We start from the raw sequence: 21507 nt of genomic DNA on the forward strand, positions 1-21507 counted from the left end.
GGAAGACTTTGCTTTGTCCAGATTGGGGGAAAATGGGGGCCTTCCCTGGGCCTTTCCCAGTCCATGGGGTCCTTTTTAACCCATGAGTGTCCCACCTGGGAGGAAGAGAGGCCATCAGAGACCCCTGAAGCATCCTTGGTGGGAACTGCAACAGCTGCCAGATGCTGAATGGGGAAGGAATTTGATTCTTTTCCAAACTTCTGGAAACTTTAGCTGGGGTTGTTTGATGTGTTTGACAGTTTTATTTTTGGTAACAAAAATCAACAATTTTTAACATAATTAATACTGGAACGGTGAGGTTTTTTAGCAGACCGCGAGTAGTAACTCAACTGACTCCCCCCCTTCCCCCACCCCTCTGACTTCAGCCTAACCTCAACTAGGGGGGGGAGAATTTGGCCGGAGGGGAGCCCAAAGGGCGTGGAGACGGCGTGCATCTGGGCAGCGGAGGTGGGGTAGCCACGGAAGGCGTGGCTTCTGGAGAATGGGCGTGGCCTCCACGCGGGTGTGCCCCGCTGCCACCTGCGGCTCCTGCAGATCTCAGGGAATTCTATGGAGGTCGATCTGCTTCCTCGCCTGCCAGCCACATGGTGCGCTCCCGGCTGCCTGTCCCGTCTCTTCTCGGCCTCATCGCAGCCCTCCTGGTGCTGTCCCCGGAGCTCCTAACGGGGAGACTTCCATACGTGCCCCTCACTGATCCGGAGGTGCGGGTACCCCTCGCCATAGCCGTGGAGCACTACAACCGGGAGAGAACGGACTGGCCAAACTATTACAAGGTGGTGAGCCTTAGGAAAGAGCGGTACAAGGTGTGTATCTGGGGATGGGGAGGGGGTTTTTTTTGAGGGGGAGAAAAGCCTCGTTGGATCCTTGGAATAGGATCCAAAGGACTCGGGATTGTTCTGGAAACTATAGCAAGAGCGGTTAGACTTATATACCACTTCATGGTGCTCCACAGCCCTCTCTAAGCGGGTCCTCATTTTACCCACCTCGGAAGGACGGAAGGCCGAATCACCCTTGAGCCAGTCAGGATCGAACTCCCGGCAGTTGGTGACTTAGCCTGTAATGCTGAATTTTAACCACTGTGCCACCTGGGCTCCTAATAGAAGGGTTTGGGGCTGCTGGAGGGAGCTTAGGGGGTGTCCTAGTGGAGGGACTGTTATCGTGGCCCAAAAGGACAGGATTTCTGCTGTTCGTATCGGGTACAGAAATATTTCCGCTTGAACTGATGTCCTTGCTGCTCTCGAGGCATAAAGTCCTTTCCTGGTTGCGACCAATGAAGCCCACCATGCTTTCTAATTAATTAAAATGCCACGTACTTACCTTTAAATCCAGGTGGGTGGTTCGGTGGAAGTCCATCTTAAGGTGCTCCTGGTGAAAACCGCATGTGAAAAGAAGGCCGGTTGGCTGATCTATAAAAGGTTCCAGGAATGTGAGAAACTTCCAGGGAATCAGGAGGTGAGATTGGATGGCCAAAGTCCGGTTATCTATTTGGGGTTTATTTGAACAAACCTGCCTTGTCTGAGCTCAGCAGCCACCTCTGCAAAAGGACGTTTTAATGATTTTCATGGATTACTTCAATTCAAAACATTAAGGGTGACAGATTAGCCGTGTTTGCTATTTCAGGGGCTGCCCCAAAGAAAACGGGGGTCAACCTATTTTCCAAAGCACCTGAAGGCAGGATAAGAATCAATGGATGGGAACACCTGAAATAGTAGCACTGCTTTATAATGCCTTGATAAGGCCGCCCTTGGAATATCGCAGCCATTTTTAGTTGCCACAATATTAAAAAAAGATGTTGAGACTCTGGAAAGAGGGCAGAGAAGAGCAACAAGGAGGATTAGGGAGCTGGAGACAAAAAGACATAAAGAAGGGTTGCAGGAATTCATTGGGACTAGGAGAGACAGGATAGCAATATTCCAATATTTGAGGGGCTGCCATAAAGAGGAGGGGCGTCAGCTTATTCTCCAAAGCAGCAGAAGGCCAGGCGAGAAACAATGGATGGAAACTTATGACGTGGCACGACATAACCGCGGTAGATTAAGCGCGCCCACAACAGCGAGCCCACAACAGCGCGCCGACAGAAGCGCGATTTAACTTAAGGTAAGGTTTAGAGTTAGGTTTAGGGTAGGTTTAGGGTAGGTGTAGCGTTAGTTTAGGGTTAGGTTTAGGGCTATTTTTAGGGTTATGTTACAGCGCGCTTCTATCAGCGCGCTGTTGTTGGCGCATTGTTGTCGCGCGGTTTTGACGGTGCAGTTTTGTCACCACGCTTTAGTCACACGCTTTTGTGGTGGAACCAATTCTTTAACCCGCTTGGAGAGCGCTGTGAAGCAGCGTGAAGTGGTATATAAGTCTAACCGCTCTTGCTATTGTTTCCAGAACAATCCCGAGTCCTTTGGCTGCTCCAACAAGGCTGCCCCCCCCAAATCCTCCCCCACCTGCAAACACACACCTGATACCGCGCCTTCAGAAAGAGAAGCATCTTGAAATTGTTGGCGCTGTCACTTCTGTCCTTGTTGTATTGCTGCACGGCGACTTCGAGGGCTTTCTGCACATCATGATCAGTGAAAGGTTTGTCGTCAAGCTACCCGGGCAGCTCCGGGGAGAGGATCAGGAGGGCGCCGAAGAGGCCGAGGAGGGACAGGACAGGCAGCCGGGATCGCACCATGGGGCTGGCGAGGGAGAGGGTCGCTGGCAGGCGCAGAAGCAGACCGACCTCCCCGGATTTGCCTTAGATCTGCAAGAGCCGCAGGTGGCAGTGAAACTCACCTGCCTGGAAACCACGCCCATTCTGTAGAAGCCCCGCCCCGATGGCTGGACCATCTCCGCCGCCCAGGTGCTCGCCGCCTCCGTGCGATTTGGTTCCCCTCCGGGGGGCAGCTGTTGCAGTTCCCACCAAGGAAGCTTCAGGGGTCTCTGATGGCCTCTCTTCCTCCAGGTGGGACACTCAAAAAGACCTCATGGATTGCATAGCCCAGGCAAGACCCCCATTTCCCCCACTCTGGACAAAGCAAAGTCTTTCTTGGACAAACAATTGTGTCTTTGTGTTGTGGGAGACAAAACCTGAAGGTTGGAGGAGATTTGGATAGGAAAGGGACACAAGCAGGAACATCATGCTGATAGCTTCATTAAGATTAATTAACTGAATAAGCAAAATATTGATTCTTGATTTGTGTCAAAGCTTGGTGTGAACTCAGCTTCCACACCAGAGGTTGCACGGCTGATGGACACCCTCAGAATCCTTAGCCTGAGTAGAAGAGGTTCCTTTGGAGGCCCGGATCAGGAACAGACGGTGACTGCCAAGATCATTATGTTCCTCGAAGGATCGGGTACAACTGTAAATTGGCAGAGTGTTCTCTGTAAGGGAAGAGAGAAAAACAGAGTTGGGACCTTGGAGGTCATCTAGTCCAACCTCTTGTTCAAGGAAGAGACCCTGTGCAATCTCAGACAAGTCTTTGTAGTATCAATTCTTAAAAACTTCCAGTGATGGAAATCCAAAGGCAAAAAAAAACTACTGGCCTAAAATACATACATGTTTAGAAAGAATGATAGAGCAACTTATTGATTTTAAACCAAAAATATTCCTGCTGGGTATTTCCCCGGAACAGTCTAATGAAGTGAGTCCATATCTAAGTTTACATGTGTTGACAGCAGCACGGATTCTGTTTGCACAACAGTGGATAAAGGAAGAGATCCCTTCAGATGAAAGTGTCATAATAAAAATATTAGAACCCGCAGGGATGGAGAGATTGACACTAAAAATAAAGGAGAAGGGAGAAACAGAAAACTTTTTAACATGGGACTTCTTTTACCAATGGTTAATTAATAGAAACAGAGGTTATAGAAACTAAAATCTTAAGAATAATTATGTAATGAAAGTTTTCTAGTATGGATCAGCTAATCCTAGTATTATTGTTTATTAATTATATCTATATTATGGATACTACTATGATTATCATTTTTGTGTTATTGAAAACTAATTGTACCCAGACAATATGCTGTTCAGATAAACATTGAGGGTTTTAATGTTCATTAAGGGAAAATATATCAATGAAAGATACACAAACGAACAAAAACACTCACAACTTTTGAAGGAAAGCAATTCCATGGCTAATTGTTTCTCACTGTCAGGAAGGTTCTAAGGAGGTTCTAAGGAGGTTCTAAGGTTTTTACATTGTGTCTCTCCTTCAAAAGTTTCCACCTCTTGCTTTTCTCCTGCTTTCAGGTGCTTTGGAGAATAGCTTGGCCCTCCCTTCTTTGTGGCAGCCTCTCAAATATTGGGACAATGCTATCATGTCTCCCTTGGTCCTTCTTTTCATTAAACTAGACCTACCCAGTTCCTGCAACCGTTCCTCCTATGTTTTAGCCTCCAGTCCCCTAATCACCTTTATTGCTCTTCTCTGCACTCTTTCTAGAGTCTGAATATCTTTTTTTAAAAAATATTGCGGCGACTAAAATTGGATGAAATATTCCAAGGATGGCCTTAATCTTTTTTTTTTAATTTTTATTTTAAACACATAAGCACATCAACAAAAACAAACACGTGACTTAAAACAACATAGGAACAAGAAGTTCCATCATATATCATACAGCAGTTCCGTATCGGTTTCTTTGCAGTTAGTGTTTTCCCTTCTATACATTTCTTTCTTGCATTCACGGTCCCCTTATTCGTTATCCATTTTTTATGTACAATTCTATATTTATTTATACTTAGCTATTTATACCCAAATATTGTTTACCTATATTGTGCTATATATTTCTTACTATCATTTATTCTCTTACATACAATTATAGGTATACATTCACATAGTTATTCTTTTTCTTTGCCATTCTTATACTTTTGTTATTCCATTTAAAAGGTTATAATACACAGTTTGAGTTGCTTTGTTTATCATCCCTAGCGCCTGTTGTAACACCACCTTATTTTCCCTTTCTTTTCTTCCTCCCTTCCTTCTCTGCTTCCTTCCTTCCTCCTCTCCTTCCCCTTCCTTCTTCCCTTACCTCTCCCCTACTCCTACCCTCTCTCTCTTTTTAAATATTTAAATATGACTAAAATTGGATGGATTATTCCAAGGATGGCCTTATCAAGGCATTATAAAGCAGTGCTACTATTGCCTGTGTTTCCATCCATTGCTTCTCGTCCTGCCTTCAGGTCTTTTGGAAAATAGATTGACCCCCGTTTTCTTTGAGGCAGCCACTCAAAGAGCAAATGCCATTATCGTGTCATCCCTAATGTTTTGAATTGCAATGGTCATTTAAAATAATAAAATCTCTTTAACCAGAGGTGGCGGCTGCTGAGCAATCAATTAAACTGCAAATTTATCATCAGAATTTAGCATTCAATCTCACCTGATTCCCTGGAAATGGCTCACATTCCTGAATCTTCTCATATGTCAATCTTCCGGTGTTATTTTGACATGTTGTTTTCACCAACTCCACCTTCAGACCATATACGATTGCATTCCCATTTTCCACCTAGATTTAATAATAAGTAAGTAAGCCCTTTAACCAATTACAAAACATGATCGGCTTCATCAGTTTCAACCAGGAAAACACTTTATGGCTCGAGAGCAGCAAGAACATCAGTTCAAGCGGAAATATTTCTGTATCAGATACAAACAGCAGAAATCCTGTCCTTTTGAGCCACGATAACCGTCCCTCCCCTAGAACACCCCCTAAGCTCCCTCCAGCACCCCATAACCCTTCTATTAAGAGCCCTGGTGGCAGAGTGGGTAGACTGCAGCATTGCCGGCTTACTCTGCCAACTTCCAGGAGTTCAATCCTGACTGGCTCAAGGGTGACTCAGCCTTCCGTCCTTCCGAGGTCGGTAAAACGAGGACCCAGATCACATTCCTGGATCTTCATATATGTCAACCTACCGGCCTTCTTTTGACATGTTGTTTTCACCAACTCCACCTTAAGAAAGTAATCCTTCCAAGGAAACCCCTGGATTTCAAAAGGAGTACATGTCCTTTTAATTAATTCAGAAACATGATCGGCTTCATTGGTTGCCAACAGTTAAGGACTTTATGCCTCGAGAGCAGCAAGAACATCAGTTCCAGCGGAAATATTTCTGTACCCGATAGGAACAGCAGAAATCATGTCCTTTTGGGCCACGATAACAGTCCCTCCACTAGGACACCCCCTAAGCTCCCTCCAGCACCCCCCAAACCCTTCGAGCCCAGGTGGCACAGTGGTTAGGCTAACTCTGCCAACTGCCAGGAGTTCAATCCTGTCTGGCTCAAGGGTGACTCAGCCTTCCGTCCTTCCGAGGTCGGTAAAACGAGGACCCAGACTGTTGGGGGCAAGAGACTAATTCTGTAAACTGGTTGGAGACACTTGAAACGGGATATGTCTAAATGTTATCCCTTCCTTCCTTCCTTCCTTCCTTCCTTCCTTCCTTCCTTCCTTCCTTCCTTCCTTCCTTCCTCCCTCCCTCCCTCCCTCCCTCCCTCCCTCCCTCCCTCCCTTCCTTCCTTCCTTCCTTCCTTCCTTCCTTCCTTCCTTCTTATAATGCAGTATTACAGGCTAATTCTGCTCGCTGCCAGCAGTTTGATCCTGACCCACTCAAGGTCGACTCAACCTATAGTCCTTCCAAGGTGGGTAAAATGAGGACCCGGATTGTTGGGGGCAAGAGGATGACTCTGTAAACCGCTTAGAGAGGGCTGGAAAGCACCGTGAAGCGGTATAGAAGTCTAACCACTCTTGCTATAGTTTTCAGAACAATTCCGAATCCTTTGGCTACTTCAAGGACCCAAGGAGGCTGCCCCCCCAAAAAAAACCCCTCCCCACCTCCAGATACACACCTCCGACTGGGCCTTCCAAAGGCGCAGCTGCTTGAAATAGTTGGCAGCCTCATTATCGTCCTCGTTGCTCCACGGAGAAGGCGAGGGCTTTCTGCACCCCCGCATCGCTGTGGGGCACGTCGGAAAGTTTCCAGGGAGTCCACAGGAGCAGCTCCGGGCACAGCATCAGGAGGGCGCCGAAGAGGCCGAGGAGGGAGGGGACAGGTAGCCGGGAGCGCGCCATGGGGCTGGCGAGAGAGAGGGTCGCAGGCAGGGAAGCAGACCGGCCTTGAGGTTTTTGCCTTAGATGTGCAAGGAGCTGCAGGTGGCAGCGGCGCTCACCTGCGCGGAGGCTCCGCCCATTCTTCATAAGCCCCGCTCCCCGTGGCTAGCCCGCCTCCGCTGCCCAGGGGCTCGCCGACTCCGCGCGGTTTGGGTTCCCCTCCGGCCCAATTCTCCCCCTTAGTTGAGGTTAGGCTGAAGTATGTTGTGGGAGGGCGAGGGATACTATCAAGTTACTACTCGGGACTGCTACAAAACGCCAGCGTTCCTGGTAATTCTGTATTACCTAAGCAGAAGCCAAGGCTCCACGTGGACAATGGGATGCGGGGAAATACCCCCTCAACCAGGATTGTCGCCCCCTCCCCAAAGCCATGGAGAAGAAAGAGGAGCCTCTCCCCCCCTACTACGGACGTTACTAAGCGTCTGCTCCTGTTAGTTTTCAAGAAGCTTTCATGAAGAGACTGGAGTGCCCATCTCTCAGACATGGTGTAGGGTCTCCTGCTTGGGGTTAATCATGTGAGGGAGGGAGGGGTCTCAAGAAACAGTATTAATTCGGTGAAAATTGCTAATTGTAGTTCCCGAAAAGAAAACTGTCATCCAACAACCACAGCTAAAGTTTCCAGAAGTTTGGGAAAGAACCAAATTCCTTCCCCATTCAGCATCTGGCAGCTGTTGCAGTTCCCACCAAGGATGCTTCAGGGGTCTCTGATGGCCTCTCTTCCTCCCAGGTGGGACACTCATGGGTTAAAAAGGACCTCATGGATGGGGATACCAAAAGCCAAGGGGAGACCCCATCCCCCCTTTCTTGGACAAGCCATTGTGCTTTGTAGTCCAACTTTAAGGTTGGATGGGATTGGGACAAGAAAGGGACACAAGCAGGAACATCATGCTGATGGATTTATTAAGATTAATTAACTGAATAAGCAAAATATTGATTCTTCTCAAAGATGAAGATTATAGAAAAGAGGAGAAATGGAATTAAAGGCCTCCCTGGATTTCAAGGAACAATTTCAGACACTCAGAAGAGGTGAATTTGTGCTGGAGCAAACCGTCTCATTCTTGATTTGTGTCAGAAGAATCAAAGCTTGGTGTGAACTCAGCTTCCACACCAGAGGTTGCTCGGCTGCTGGACACCCTCAGAATCCTTAGCCTGAGCAGAAGAAGTCATTTGGAGGTCCAAATACAGATTGTTTTTGCCAACTTCATTTCATTCGGTGAATCGCCCGGTATAATTATAAATTGGCAGGTTGGTTCCTGGAAGGGAACGAGGACCTTGGAGGTCGTCTAGTCCAACCCCTTGTTCAAGCAAGAGACCCTGTACCATTTCAGACAAGTGTTTGTTGTATCTCTTCACCAAAACTTCCAGTGATGGAAGTCCAAAGTGTCCCCATTGGGACACTGCTATCATGTCTCTCTTGGTCCTTCTTTTCATTAAACTAGACATGCCCAGTTCCTGCAACAGTTTTTTATACGTTCCAGCCTCCAGTCCCTTAATCATCCTTGTTGCTCTTCTCTGCACTCTTTCCAGAGTCTCCACATCTTTTTTTAAATATCATGGCGACTAAAATTGAATGGAATATTCCAAGTATTGTCTTATCAAGGCATTTTAAAGCGGTGCCACTATTTCATATGTTTACCATTTGTTGTTTCTTGTCCTGCCTTCAGTTGCATTGAAGACCCCGTTTTCTATGGGGCAGCTCCCCAAATAGCAAATGCCACTCACGTGACACCCCTAACGTTTTGAATTGAAACCGTCCGTGGAAATTATTAAAATCTCCTTAAGCAGAGGTGGCTTGTTGAGCTCAAACAAGGCGATTTAATTTATCAATCCAACTGCAAATTCATAATCGGAACTTGGCATCCGATCTCAATTCAATCCAATTCAATTTATGAGATTTATAGGCCGCCCAATCCCGGAGGACTCCGGGCGGCTTACAAGAACAAGAAAAGAAAAACAAAATAAAAATTAAAAATTAAAAAAAATTAAAAATTCCCCAACACGCATACGTTCTGATCGGGGCTGGGCCCTACATAATAAGGTCAACACCCCCAGGCCTGCCGGAACAGCCAGGTTTTTAACAGCTTTTCTGAAGGATTCTGAAATCTCACCTCATTCCCTCGAATTTTCTTACATTCCTGGATCTTCTTATATGTCAAACTTCCGGCGTTCTTTACACATGTTGTTTTCACCAACTCCACCCTCAGACGGTATTTGACTACCTTCCTATTTTCCACCTGGATTTAAAAAATAAGTACGTGGCCTTTTAATTAATTGGAAAACATGATCGGCCTCATCAGTTGCAACCCGGAAAGAGCTTAATGCCTCGAGAGCAGCAAGAACATCAGTTCAAGCGATACGAACAGCAGAAATCCTGTCCTCTTGGTCCACCATAACAGTCCCTCCGGTAGGACACCCCCTAAGCTCCCTCCAGCACCCCCAAACCCTTCTACTAAGAGCCCTGGTGGCGCAGTGGGTAGACTGCAGCATTGAAAGGCTAACTCTGCCAACTGCTAGAGTCAGCTGCCTTGATCCTGACTGGCTCAAGGGTGACTCAGCCTTCCGTCCTCCCGAGGTCGGTAAAACGAGGACGCAGACTGTTGGGGGCAAGAGACTGATTCTGTAAACTGCTTAGAGACACTGTGAAACGGGATATAAGTCTAAATGTTATCCTTCCTTCCTTCCTTCCTTCCTTCCTTCCTTCCTTCCTTCCTTCCTTCCTTCCTTCCTTCCTTCCTTCCTTCCTTCCTTCCTTCCTTCCTTCCTTTCTCTTATAATGCAGTATTACAGGCTAATTCCGCCCGCTGCCAGCAGTTTGATCCTGACCCACTCAAGGTCGACTCAACCTATAGTCCTTCCAAGGTGGGTAAAATGAGGACCAAGATTGTTGGGGGCAAGAGGCTGACTCTGTAAACCTCTTAGAGAGGGCTGTGAAGCACCATGAAGCGCTATATAAGTCTAACCACTCTTGCTATTGTTTATAGAACAAATCCGAGTCCTTTGGCTGCACCAAGGATCCAACAAGACTGCCCCCCCACCAAAAAAAACCCTTCCCCCCTCGAGGCACACACCTGCGACTGTGCCTTAATAAGGCGCAGCTGCTTGAAATAGTTGGCAATGTCGCGACTGTCTTGGTTGTATTTCTCCACGGCGAAGGCGAGGGCTTTCTGCACCCCCGCATCGGTGTGGGGCACGCGTATAAGTCTCCCCAGGAGCAGCTCCGGGCACAGCATCAGGAGGGCGCCGATGAGGCCGAGGAGGGACGGAACAGGCAGCCGGGAGCGCGCCATGGGGCCGGCGAGAAAGAGGATCGCTGGCAGGTGCAGAAACGGACCTATCTCCACGGATTTGCCTTAGATGTGCAAGGAGTAGCAGGTAGCAGCAGCACTCACCTGCGCGGAGGCAGACCGCGAGTAGTAACTCAACTGTCTTTCCCCCGCCCCCACTTCGTCCTAACCTCAACTAAGGGGGGAGAATTGGGCCGGAGGGGAACCCAAAGCGAGCGGAGGCGGAGAGCACCTGGGCAGCGGAGATGGTCCCGCCACGGGGGCGGGACTTATGCAGAATGGGCGTGGCCCCCCGCAGGTGATCGCCGCTGCCACCTGCGGCTCCTGCACATCTAAAGCAAATCCGTGGAGGTCGGTCTGCTTCTGCGCCTGCCAGCGACCCTCTCTCTCGCCAGCCGCATGGTGCGCTCCCGGCTGCCTGTCCCGTCCCTTCTCCGCCTCTTCGGCGCCCTCCTGCTGCTGTTCCAGGACCTGCCCGGGAATCTTTCCGACGTGCCCCTCACTAATCCGGTGCTGCAGAGAGCCCTCGCCTTCGCCGTGCTGAAATACAATGCGGGCAGAAGGGACAGCCCCTACTATTTCAAACATCTGGGCCTTCTTAAGGCAGAGCCGAGGGTGTGTGTCTGGAGGTGCGGAGGATATTTGGGGTGGGGATGGGGGTGGGGAAGCCTCGTTGGATCCCTGGAGTAGCTAAAGAACTCGGGATTGTTCTGGGAACAATAGCAAAAGCGGTTAGATTTATATAGAGCTTCACGGTGCATTACAGTTGTGTCTAAGTGGTTTACAGAGTTGGCTCCCCCAACCATCTGGCTCCCCATTTTGATTCGCAAGGCTGAGTTAACCTTAAGCCAGTGAGGATCGAACAGCTGGCAGTCAGCAGAATTAGCCTGCAATCTACCATGGGAAGGAAGGAAGGAAGGAAGGAAGGAAGGAAGGAAGGAAGGAAGGAAGGAAGGAAGGAAGGAAGGAAGGAACGAACGAACGAACGAACGAACGAACGAACGAACGAACGAACGAACAAAGGAACAAAGGAACGAACATTTAGACTTATATACTGCTTCACTGTGCTTTTACAGACCTCTGTAAGTGGTTTACAGAGTCAGCATATTTGCCCCTAACAATCTGGGTCCTCATTTTATCTATCTTGGAAGGACGGAAAGCTGAGTCACTCTTGAGCCAGTCAGGATTGAACTCCTGGCAGTTGGCAGAGTTAGCCTAACCACTGTGCCACCTGGGCTCGAAGGGTTTGGGGGTGTTGGAGGGAGCTTAGGGGGTGTCCTAGTGGAGGGACTGTTATCGTGGCCCAAAAGGACATGATTTCTGCTGTTCGTATCGGGTACAGAAATATTTCCGCTTGAACGGATGTCCTTGCTGCTCTCGAGGCATAAAGTCCTTAACTGGTTGTAACCAATGAAGCCGATCATGTTTCTGAATTAATTAAAAGGACATGTACTCCTTTTGAAATCCAGGGGGTTCCTTGGAAGGATTACTTTCTTAAGGTGGAGTTGGTGAAAACAACATGTCAAAAGAAGGCCGGCAGGTTGACATATCTGAAGATCCAGGAATGTGGTCAAGGGAAAAACAAGGTGAGATTGGATGCCAAATTCCGATTATCTATTTGTGGTTTCATTGATGAACTAAATTATTTGATCTCCTGCCTTGTCTGGCTTTGGCAGCCCCCTCTGCAAAAGATATTTTAATTATTTTCATGGGCGATTTCAATGCAAAACATTTGGGGGGACACATTAGCCGTGTTTGCTATTTGAGGGGCTGCCCCAAAGAAAATAGCAATAGCAATAGCAGTAGACTTATATACCGCTTCATAGGGCTTTCAGCCCTCTCTAAGCGGTTTACAGAGAGTCAGCATATTGCCCCCAACAATCTGGGTCCTCATTTTACCCACCTCGGAAGGATGGAAGGCTGAGTCAACCCTGAGCCGGTGAGATTTGAACCGCTGAACTGCTGATCTAGCAGTAGCCTGCAGTGCTGCATTTAACCACTGCGCCACCTCGGCTCTTAAAACGGGGGTGAACCTGGTCTCCAAAGCACCTGAAGGCAGGATATGATGCAATGGATGGAAATACCTGAAATAATAGCACTGCTTTATAATGCCTTGATAAGGCCGCCCTTGGAATATTGCATCCAGTTTTGGTGACCTCAATATTAAAAAAAATACGTTTGAGACTCTGGAAAGTGGGCAGGGAAAATCAACAAAGAGGATTCGGGAGCTGAAGCAAAAACGTACAAAAAAGGTTGCAGTAGGACTAAGAGAGACAGCAGAATGATATTCCAATATTTGAGGGGCTGCCAGAAAGAGGAGGAAGGGGGGTCCACTTATTTTCCAAAGCAGCAGAAAGCAGGACATGAAGCAACAGATGGAAACTTATGAAGGAGAGAAGGAACGTAGAACTAAGGAGAAACTTCCTAACAGCGATAAAAATTAACCATGGGACTGCTTTCCTCCAGACGTTGTGGGTGCTCCATCACTGGATGTTTTGATGAAGCAAAAAACATTTATCTGAAATGGTACGGGGGTCTCTTGTGTGAGGGGTTGGGCTAGATGACCTCCGAGGTCCCTTCCAACTTTGTTTTTCTCCTTCATTCTCTTCCAGAAAGAAATCTGCTGCTTTCAAGTTACAGTCATCTCTCCGAACACTATGTTCCCGCAAAGCATCTCCTGTGACTGATCTGGACCTCCAAAGGAACCTCTTCTGCTCAGGCTAAGGATTCTGAGGGGGTCCAGCAGCCGAGCAACCTCTGGTGTGCAAGCTGAGTTCACACCAAGCTTTGATTCTTCTGGCACAAATCAAGAATGAGACGGTTTGCTTCAGCCCAAATTCACCTCTTCTGAGTGTCTGAAATTGTTCCTTGACGTCCAGGGAGGCCTTTTCTTCCACTTCTCCTCTTTTCTATCATCTTCATCTTTGAGAAGAATCAATATTTGCTCATTCAATTAATTAATCTTAATAAAGTTATCAGCATGATGTTCCTGCTTGTGTCCCTTTCTTGCCAAATCCTCTCCAACTTTCAGGTTTTGACACCCACAACATAAAGACACAATGGTTTGTCCAAGAAAGACTTTACTATGTCCAGAATTGGGGGGGGGGGAAGGAATGGGGGTCTTCCCTGGGCTTTGCCAGTCCATGTGGTCCTTTTTAACCCATGAGTGTCCCACCTGGGAGGAAGAGAGGCCATCAGAGACCCCTGAAGCATCCTTGGTGGGAACTGCAACAGCTGCCAGATGCTGAATGGGGAAGGAATTTGGTTCTTTCCCAAACTTCTGGAAACTTTAGCTGTGGTTGATGGATGCCTTTGATAGTTTTCTTTTCGGTAACAATTAACAATTTTAAATACTGTTTCTTGAAACGCTTGCTTCCCTCACTTGATTAAAAAATGTCCACAGATTGTCTCCTTTTGATTTCTCCCCTCTCCCGCCACACGCTCATTATCCCACACACATCTATTCAGAAAGATGCCAAGATCCCCCTTGGGTGTAAACGCTTCATGGGGGGGGGGGAGACGACGACGACGACTTGCTCTCCAGGGCTTTGGTGAGGGGGCGACAATCCTGGGGCTCCCCAAATCCTCATTATCCACATGGCTAAAGGTAGCCTTGGCTTATGCTTAGGAAACACAGAAGAAGGCTAACAGATGAAGGGGTTCTAGTCCAACCCCCACCACACACACACCTGCCTAGGTAAGAGATACTAACACCATTCCTGACAGATGTCAGTCCAGTCTCTTCTTGAAAGCGTCTTGGAAGCTAACATCAACAGAAGATTTTTAGTTGCAATCCTTCGATGGTGAGGTCTGTAGAGGGGGGAGGGCTTCCTCTCCATGGCTTTGGGGAGGGGGGGAGACAATCCTGGGGCTCCCCACATCCTCATTGTCCACGTGGGGAAAGGTAACCTTGGCTTATGCTAGGAAACACACAACTAGGCTAACAGATTAACAGAGCTGGAAGGGCTGGGGGGGGGGGGCTAAGGCAGGAGTAGAACTCGGGACTAGGATTCTGGGCTTAACCACCACACTTTGTCCTAGAAGGTGACTCAGGTCACAAGCCTTGTAGCTCCCATTTGTCCTTCCTCTCCATGGAAAGAAAACCCCATCGGGCCTGAAAGAACACATTAACAGAGTTGGAAGGGACCTTGTAGGTCATCTACTCCAACCCCCCCCCCCCGCCTGCCCACGCAGGAGACCCAACACCATTGGTCCCAGATGGATGTCCAGTCTCTTTTTGAAAACTTCCAGGGATGAAGCTCCCACAACTTCTGAATAACAGATTAACAGAGTTGGAAGGGACCTTGTAGGTCATCTAGTCCAACCCCCAGCCCAAGCAGGAGACCCCACACCATTTCAGACAAGGTGCCTGTCCAGTCTCTTCTTGAAAGCTTCTTGAAAACTAGCAGGGCAGAAGCTTAATAGCGTCCATACAGGGGGGGGGAGGGCTTCCTCTCCAGGGCTTTGGGGAGGGGTGAAAATCTTCGTTTGAGGGTGGGGAGAGTATCCCCGCATCCTCATTGTCCACCTGGATAAATGTAGTCTCGGCTTCTGCTTAGGAAATACACAACTAGCAGGACCGCTGACGTTTTGTAACAGACCGCGAGTACTAACGCAACTGTTTCCCCTACTCTCCCCCCACCGAAGTCAACCCTAACCTCAACTAGGGGGGACAATTGGCCTGAAGGGGAACCCAAAGGGCGCGGAGGCGGGCGAGCATCTGTCAGCGGAGAAGGTCCAGCCACGGGGGGCGTGGCTTCTGCAGGATGGGCGTGGCCTCAGAGCAGGTGAGCGCCACTGCCACCTGCGGCTCTTGCAGATCTAAGGCAAATCCGGGGAGGTCGGTCTGCTTCTGCGCCTGCCAGCGACCCTCTCTCTCGCCAGCCCCATGGTGCGCTCCCGGCTGCCTGTCCCGTCCCATCTCCGCCTCTGCGGCGCCCTCCTGATGCTGTTCCAGGACCTGCCCGGGAATCTTTCCGACGTGCCCCTCACTAATCCGAAGGTGCAGAGAGCCCTCGCCTTCGTCGTGCTGAAATACAATGCGGGCGGAAGGGACAGCCCCTACTATTTCAAACATCTGGGCCTTCTTAAGGCAGAGCCGAGGGTGTGTGTCTGGAGGTGCGGAGGATATTTTTTGGGGGGGGGGAAGCCTCGTTGGATCCCTGGAGTAGCTAAAGAAGTCGGGATTGTTCTGGGAACAATAGCAAGAGCGGTTAGATTTATATAGAGCTTCACGGTGCATTACAGCTGTGTCTAAGTGGTTTACAGAGTTGGCTCCCCCAACCATCTGGCTCCTCATTTTGATTCGCAAGGCTGAGTTAACCTTAAGCCAGTGAGGATCGAACAGCTGGCAGTCAGCAGAATTAGCCTGCAATCTACCATAGGAAGGAAGGAAGGAAGGAAGGAAGGAAGGAACGAACGAACATTTAGACTTATATACTGCTTCACTGTGCTTTTACAGACCTCTGTAAGTGGTTTACAGAGTCAGCATATTTGCCCCTAACAATCTGGGTCCTCATTTTATCTATCTTGGAAGGACGGAAAGCTGAGTCACCCTTGAGCCAGACAGGATTGAACTCCTGGCAGTTGGCAGAGTTAGCCTAACCACTGTGCCACCTGGGCTCGAAGGGTTTGGGGGTGTTGGAGGGAGCTTAGGGGGTGTCCTAGTGGAGGGACTGTTATCGTGGCCCAAAAGGACAGGATTTCTGCTATTCGTATCGGGTACAGAAATATTTCCGCTTGAACTGATGTTCTTGCTGCTCTCGAGGCAGAAAGTCCTTTACTGGTTGCAACCAATGAAGCCGATCATGTTTCTGAATTAATTAAAAGGACATGTACTCCTTTTGAAATCCAGGGGTTTCGTTGCAAGGATTACTTTCTTAAGGTGGAGTTGGTGAAAACAACATGTCAAAAGAAGGCCGGCAGGTTGTCATATATGAATATCCAGGAATGTGGTCAAGGGAAAAACAAGGTGAGATTGGATGCCAAATTCCGATTATCTATTTGTGGTTTCATTGATGAACTAAATTATTTGATCTCCTGCCTTGTCTGGCTTTGGCAGCCCCCTCTGCAAAAGATATTTTAATTATTTTCATGGGCGATTTCAATGCAAAACATTTGGGGTGACACAATAGCGGTGTTTGCTATTTGAGGGGCTTCCCCAAAGAAAATAGCAATAGCAATAGCAGTAGACTTATATACCGCTTCATAGGGCTTTCAGCCCTCTCTAAGGGGTTTACAGAGTCAGCATATTGCCCCCAACAATCTGGGTCCTCATTTTACCCACCTCGGAAGGATGGAAGGCTGAGTCAACCCTGAGCCGGTGAGATTTGAACCGCTGAACTGCTGATCTAGCAGTAGCCTGCAGTGCTGCATTTAACCACTGCGCCACCTCGGCTCTTAAAACGGGGGTAAACCTGGTCTCTAAAGCACCTGAAGGCAGGATATGATGCAATGGATGGAAATACCTGAAATAATAGCACTGCTTTATAATGCCTTGATAAGGCCGCCCTTGGAATATTGCATCCAGTTTTGGTGACCTCAATATTAAAAAAAAATACGTTTGAGACTCTGGAAAGTGGGCAGGGAAAATCAACAAAGAGGATTCGGGAGCTGAAGCAAAAACGTACAAAAAAGGTTGCAGTAGGACTAAGAGAGACAGCAGAATGATATTCCAATATTTGAGGGGCTGCCAGAAAGAGGAGGAGGGGGGGTCAACTTATTTTCCAAAGCAGCAGAAAGCAGGACATGAAGCAACAGATGGAAACTTATGAAGGAGAGAAGGAACGTAGAACTAAGGAGAAACTTCCTAACAGCGATAAAAATTAACCATGGGACTGCTTTCCTCCAGAAGTTGTGGGTGCTCCATCACTGGATGTTTTGATGAAGCCACAAACATTTAACTGAAATAGTACGGGGTCTCTTGTGTGAACAGGGGTTGGACTAGATGACCTCCGAGGTCCCTTCCAACTTTGTTTTTCTTCTTCATTCTCTTCCAGAAAGAAATCTGCTGCTTTCAAGTTACAGTCATCTCTCCGAACACTATGTTCCCGCAAAGCATCTCCTGTGACTGATCTGGACCTCCAAAGGAACCTCTTCTGCTCAGGCTAAGGATTCTGAGGGGGTCCAGCAGCCGAGCAACCTCTGGTGTGTAAGCTGAGTTCACACCAAGCTTTGATTCTTCTGGCACAAATCAAGAATGAGACGGTTTGCTTCAGCCCAAATTCACCTCTTCTGAGTGTCTGAAATTGTTCCTTGACGTCCAGGGAGGCCTTTTCTTCCACCTCTCCTCTTTTCTATAATCTTCATCTTTGAGAAGAATCAATATTTGCTCATTCAATTAATTAATCTTAATAAAGTTATCAGCATGATGTTCCTGCTTGTGTCCTTTTCTTGCCAAATCCTCTCCAACTTTCAGGTTTTGACACCCACAGCACAAAGACACAATGGTTTGTCCAAGAAAGACTTTGCTTTGTCCAGATTGGGGGTGGTGGAATGGGGGTCTTCCCTGGGCTTTGCCAGTCCATGTGGTCCTTTTTAACCCATGAGTGCCCCACCTGGGAGGAAGAGAGGCCATCAGAGACCCCTGAAGCATCCTTGGTGGGAACTGCAACAGCTGCCAGATGCTGAATGGGGGAAGGAATTTGGTTCTTTCCCAAACTTCTGGAAACTTTAGCTGTGGTTGATGGATGCCTTTGATAGTTTTCTTTTCGGTAACAATTAACAATTTTTAATACTGTTTCTTGACCCCCTTCCTTCCCTCACTTGATTAAAAAATGTCCACAGATTGTCTCCTTTTGATTTCTCCCCTCTCCCGCCACACGCTCATTATCCCACACACATCTATTCAGAAAGATGCCAAGATGACCCTTGGCTGTAAACTCTTCATGGGGGGGGGGACGACGACGACGACTTGCTCTCCAGGGCTTTGGTGAGGGGGCGACAATCCTGGGGCTCCCCAAATCCTCATTATCCACATGGCTAAAGGTAGCCTTGGCTTATGCTTAGGAAACACAGAAGAAGGCTAACAGATGAAGGGGTTCTAGTCCAACCCCCACCACACACACACCTGCCTAGGTAAGAGATACTAACACCATTCCTGACAGATGTCAGTCCAGTCTCTTCTTGAAAGCGTCTTGGAAGCTAACATCAACAGAAGATTTTTAGTTGCAATCCTTCGAAGGTAAGGTCTGTAGAGGGCTTCCTCTCCATGGCTTTGGGGAGGGGGGAGACAATCCTGGGGCTCCCCACATCCTCATTGTCCACGTGGGGTAAGGTAACCTTGGCTTATGCGAGGAAACACACAACTAGGCTAACAGATTAACAGAGCTGGAAGGGCTGGGGGGGGGGCTAAGGCAGGAGTAGAACTCGGGACTAGGATTCTGGGCTTAACCACCACACTTTGTCCTAGAAGGTGACTCAGGTCACAAGCCTTGTAGCTCCCATTTGTCCTTCCTCTCCCATGGAAAGAAAACCCCATCGGGCCTGAAAGAACACATTAACAGAGTTGGAAGGGACCTTGTAGGTCATCTACTCCAACCCCCCGCCTGCCCACGCAGGAGACCCAACACCATTGGTCCCAGATGGATGTCCAGTCTCTTTTTGAAAACTTCCAGGGATGAAGCTCCCACAACTTCTGAATAACAGATTAACAGAGTTGGAAGGGACCTTGTAGGTCATCTAGTCCAACCCCCAGCCCAAGCAGGAGACCCCACACCATTTCAGACAAGGTGCCTGTCCAGTCTCTTCTTGAAAGCTTCTTGAAAACTAGCAGGGCAGAAGCTCAATAGCGTCCATACGGGAGGGGGGCTTCCTCTCCAGGGCTTTGGGGAGGGGTGAAAATCTTCGTTGGGGGGGGGGAGTATCCCCGCATCCTCATTGTCCACCTGGATAAATGTCGTCTCGGCTTCTGCTTAGGAAATCACAACTAGCAGGACCGCTGACGTTTTGTAACAGACCGCGAGTACTAACGCAACTGTTTCCCCTACTCTCCCCCCACCGAAGTCAACCCTAACCTCAACTAGGGGGGACAATTGGCCTGAAGGGGAACCCAAAGGGCGCGGAGGCGGGCGAGCATCTGTCAGCGGAGAAGGTCCAGCCACGGGGGGCGTGGCTTCTGCAGGATGGGCGTGGCCTCAGAGCAGGTGAGCGCCACTGCCACCTGCGGCTCTTGCAGATCTAAGGCAAATCCGGGGGGGTCGGTCTGCTTCTGCGCCTGCCAGCGACCCTCTCTCTCGCCAGCCCCATGGTGCGCTCCCGGCTGCCTGTCCCGTCCCTTCTCCGCCTCTGCGGCGCCCTCCTGATGCTGTTCCAGGACCTGCCCGGGAATCTTTCCGACGTGCCCCTCACTAATCCGAAGGTGCAGAGAGCCCTCGCCTTCGTCGTGCTGAAATACAATGCGGGCGGAAGGGACAGCCCCTACTATTTCAAACATCTGGGCCTTCTTAAGGCAGAGCCGAGGGTGTGTGTCTGGAGGTGCGGAGGATATTTTTTTGGGGGGGGAAGCCTCGTTGGATCCCTGGAGTAGCTAAAGAACTCGGGATTGTTCTGGGAACAATAGCAAGAGCGGTTAGATTTATATAGAGCTTCACGGTGCATTACAGCTGTGTCTAAGTGGTTTACAGAGTTGGCTCCCCCAACCATCTGGCTCCTCATTTTGATTCGCAAGGCTGAGTTAACCTTAAGCCAGTGAGGATCGAACAGCTGGCAGTCAGCAGAATTAGCCTGCAATCTACCATAGGAAGGAAGGAAGGAAGGAAGGAAGGAAGGAAGGAAGGAAGGAAGGAAGGAAGGAAGGAAGGAAGGAAGGAACATTTAGACTTATATACTGCTTCACTGTGCTTTTACAGACCTCTGTAAGTGGTTTACAGAGTCAGCATATTTGCCCCTAACAATCTGGGTCCTCATTTTTCTATCTTGGAAGGACGGAAAGCTGAGTCACTCTTGAGCCAGTCAGGATTGAACTCCTGGCAGTTGGCAGAGTTAGCCTAACCACTGCGCCACCTCGGCTCTTAAACGAGGGTGAACCTGGTCTCCAAAGCACCTGAAGGCAGGATATGATGCAATGGATGGAAATACCTGAAACAATAGCACTGCTTTATAATGCCTTGATAAGGCCGCCCTTGGAATATTGCATCCAGTTTTGGTGACCTCAATATTAAAAAAAAATACGTTTGAGACTCTGGAAAGTGGGCAGGGAAAATCAACAAAGAGGATTCGGGAGCTGAAGCAAAAACGTACAAAAAAGGTTGCAGTAGGACTAAGAGAGACAGCAGAATGATATTCCAATATTTGAGGGGCTGCCAGAAAGAGGAGGAGGGGGGTCAACTTATTTTCCAAAGCAGCAGAAAGCAGGACATGAAGCAACAGATGGAAACTTATGAAGGAGAGAAGGAACGTAGAACTAAGGAGAAACTTCCCAACAGCGATAAAAATTAACCATGGGACTGCTTTCCTCCAGACGTTGTGGGTGCTCCATCACTGGATGTTTTGATGAAGCCACAAACATTTATCTGAAATGGTCTTTTGTGTGAACAGGGGTTGGGCTAGATGACCTCCGAGGTCCCTTCCAACTTTGTTTTTCTCCTTCATTCTCTTCCAGAAAGAAATCATCTGCTTTCAAGTTACAGTCATCTCTCCGAACACTATGTTCTCGCAAAGCATCTCCTGTGACTGATCTGGACCTCCAAAGGAACCTCTTCTGCTCAGGCGAAGGATTCTGAGGGGGTCCAGCAGCCGAGCAACCTCTGGTGTGGAATCTGAGTTCACACCAAGCTTTGATTCTTCTGGCACAAATCAAGAATGAGACGGTTTGTTTCAGCCCAAGTTCACCTCTTCTGAGTGTCTGAAATTGTTCCTTGACATTCAGGGAGGCCTTTTCTTCCACTTCTCTTTTCTATAATGTTTATCTTTGAGAAGAATCAATATTTGCTCATTCAATTAATTAATCTTAATAAAGTTATCAGCATGATGTTCCTGCTTGTGTCCTTTTCTTGCCAAATCCTCTCCAACTTTCAGGTTTTGACATCCACAACATAAAGACACAATGGTTTGTCCAAGAAAGACTTTACTATGTCCAGAATTGGGGGGGGGAAGGAATGGGGGTCTGCCCTGGGCTTTGCCAGTCCATGTGGTCCTTTTTAACCCATGAGTGCCCCACCTG

At 48.4% G+C, this 21507-nt stretch overlaps 2 long non-coding RNA genes across 2 annotated transcripts; both read left to right on the top strand.

Moving 5' to 3' along the window:
- Positions 1-10643: 10643 nt before the first annotated feature.
- LOC148048761 (uncharacterized) lies at positions 10644-13330 on the top strand. The gene is made up of 3 exons (XR_015695354.1): positions 10644-10961; positions 11816-11932; positions 12959-13330. It is a non-coding gene; the product is annotated as an uncharacterized LOC148048761 (long non-coding RNA).
- Positions 13331-15193: 1863 nt separating this feature from the next.
- LOC148048762 (uncharacterized) lies at positions 15194-17716 on the top strand. The gene is made up of 3 exons (XR_015695355.1): positions 15194-15450; positions 16201-16317; positions 17345-17716. It is a non-coding gene; the product is annotated as an uncharacterized LOC148048762 (long non-coding RNA).
- The last annotated feature ends 3791 nt before the right edge of the window (positions 17717-21507 follow it).

This window comes from Thamnophis sirtalis, unplaced genomic scaffold (assembly GCF_051295495.1).
Source record: "Thamnophis sirtalis isolate CommonGarterSnake01/CBP01778 unplaced genomic scaffold, rThaSir2_p1.2 scaffold_2, whole genome shotgun sequence".
Lineage (NCBI taxonomy): Eukaryota > Metazoa > Chordata > Lepidosauria > Squamata > Natricidae > Thamnophis > Thamnophis sirtalis.